At 40.0% G+C, this 2734-nt stretch overlaps 1 pseudogene; it reads right to left on the reverse strand.

Annotated features, from left to right (window-relative positions):
* Positions 1 to 1305: 1305 nt before the first annotated feature.
* On the reverse strand, positions 1306 to 1855 carry LOC120247986 (annotated as a pseudogene).
* Positions 1856 to 2734: the final 879 nt, after the last annotated feature.

The raw sequence follows: 2734 nt of genomic DNA on the forward strand, positions 1-2734 counted from the left end.
CAAGCTAGAGAAACAGGAAAGCTGGTGATACAATTCAGTCCAACTCCAAAGGCCCCAAAACCAGGAATCCTGATGTCCACAGGGAAAAGTAAAGAAAATTCAGACTCCCTCAGCCTTTTTATTCCATTCAGGCCTTCAACTGACTTGATGTTGCCCATTGAAAATGATAGTGCAAATCTTTAGTTTAATGATTCAAATGCTAATCTCTCGTAGAAACAACCTCACAAACACTCCTAGAAATAACGTTTTACCAGCTATCCGAGCACCCCTTAACTCAGTGACATAAATTTAACTGAATGACATAAATTTAAACATCCCAGTGTGGAAGGTTTACTAAAATTGCTGCTGGTGTCTCTGAGGCATGTTCCATGTCACCAGCATAACCTTAGTAATAGTGTAAAAGTTGAACTTGGACAAGAGGCCCAAATTCAGGTCCTCTTTCAACACCTCCAAATGGATTTCATAAAAATATACCCTATTATGGGTTCTAAAAATTCCCTGGTCATTGTTCTATCCTTATTCTCAGGATAGAATGAAATCCTTTACTAGGTGTTTAGCTCTACAGTATAAAAAATATTACCTAATTTCATGCTCCAACTTAAGGAACTCCAATCTGTCGGTCTCCAATGAACAGAGCTCTACAGTATAAAAAATATTACCTAATTTCATGCTCCAACTTAAGGAACTCCAATCTGTAGGTCTCCAAAGCCCTACCACTTACTCAGAAAGTCTGCTATGCATGTTTCCCCCAATTTCTAGGAAGAGTAGAAAAAACAAATGGAGTTCTGAAATTTAGTTTAGCAAAGCTCTTAGAGACTCTCCAAGTCCTATGGTTGAAGATATTCTCATTGGCTTTAATGATGCCACTGGGGTTCAACAACTCTTGCCTTATGCGTAATTGACATGTCTGGGCATCTAGGAATATTGCATCTGACTCTAGATTCCACACGCTACTAGCAAGCAGACATTACCAAATATTGCAAGGGACTCATGCAATACATCCAATCTTAACCATCAACAGGTATGAGCAGACTTACCTAGGAATCCTCCTAAAGTATGCATAACCTAAAACCCAAAGGTTTGACCTTCTGGAAGAGACAAACTACTCATAAGCTGGTAAAGCATACAATCAAACCAACCATTGGAATTTTGCATATTTCCCTTTGGGAAGAGCCACTTGGTTTCCCTTGGTTCCATTTCCTTGAATGAAAATTGGTATCTTTCTGGGTAATTAAACTCAATCATTTTATTGGGCAACTTTTTATTTTTTCTTTTATTTGCATTTATTTTATGCAGAATTTATTCTTAGGCCCTTAGTTTTTGTTTCTTCAGATTCTTCCACGAGATCTTTTTCTTCTGTGTAACCTCCTCTTTTCGTTTAGGAACAACCTGCTCTTTTTCGGTAAGGATCATCTCAGCGTGGCAGGGAGAGCTCACATATGGGTTAATCCAACCATGAACCCTCTAAGTTCTGTGTCACATCTTGGGGCTTTGTTCACCTGGATGCACTCAATGACCAGAGAATCTATATCTTAAACCCTTAAGTTCAGCTCTACTCCCTGAATTTTTAAGCATGTTCAGCAAAAATTCAGCACTCTTTTTGGGCCACTGACTGTGTGTCCAGCCCCACTGTTTGGCCTGGGCACACCTTACCAACTCCACCATTGTAGTGAAGGAATGGCACATATTGCTTCTGCAAAGTGACATCTTTCAGATACTTGGTGGGTTTTTGGACATGCATACCCTTGATGGCCTGGGCAGTTTCACGTGTGTTCTTAAAGTGAACATGAAGATTTGAACCTCTTGATTTGCATGATTCAGTAGGGTTGTCTGGGTCCAGTGAATAGTGAACCATTTTCAGAGATCACCTCAGGCCACTTAGGGGAAGAGTATCAGGCAACATTTTAGATGGCAAACAACACATGGATAGACAGCCAGAAATCTAAAATCCTCTATCATGTCTATGTAGGTAAAAAAGGCTCTTGTATCCACCAAAACTATTATCTGGGACCTTTTGTGAGATCTGGCTTCAGTACCAGAACTCTCAGATATGAAGCTTGGAAAAGAACTAGGGAACATATGGTAGATATTTGGAAGTGGTCTCACTTTATCCAATGTTACAGGTAAAACACACTATTTCTTTTACTTTAGATGTGCCTAATAAATAGTCTTGACACTATAAATTTTAACACCTGGAACCAGACTACTCTTTTTTTTTTTTTTAATGTTTGTTTACTATTTTGAGACAGAGAGAGAGAGAGAGAGAGAGAGAAAGAGATACAGAGCACGAGCAGGAGAGAGTGAGAGGAAGACACAGAATCCCAAGCAGGCTCCAGGATCTGAGCTGTTAGCACAGAGCCTGATGCAGGGCATGAACTCACAGACTGTGAGATCATGACCTGAGCTGAAGTCGAATGCTTAACCGACTAAGCCACCCAGGTACTCCACCAGACTACTCTTCTAAAGTGGCCCCAAATCATCAAAAAACTATTTGACAACCCCCTTAGAGGTATTTTGATGAAAAACAGATGACTGAGTAGCCACCAGTGACTACATTTGTAACACAAAATCGACTTTGTAATACGATTAGATCTATAAGACAGAAGTCTACTGGCAACTAACTGCAAACTGCACAGGACTTGTTGGGGTAAATGGACCACCTGCCCTCAGGATAGTCTGATATTATCCACTCTGACTCATCAATCTGCCTCTAGGAAAAGGAAATTAGGTAAAT

Source organism: Hyaena hyaena, unplaced genomic scaffold (genome assembly GCF_003009895.1).
Source record: "Hyaena hyaena isolate Hyena2069 unplaced genomic scaffold, ASM300989v1 scaffold_559, whole genome shotgun sequence".
Classification (NCBI taxonomy): Eukaryota; Metazoa; Chordata; class Mammalia; order Carnivora; family Hyaenidae; genus Hyaena; species Hyaena hyaena.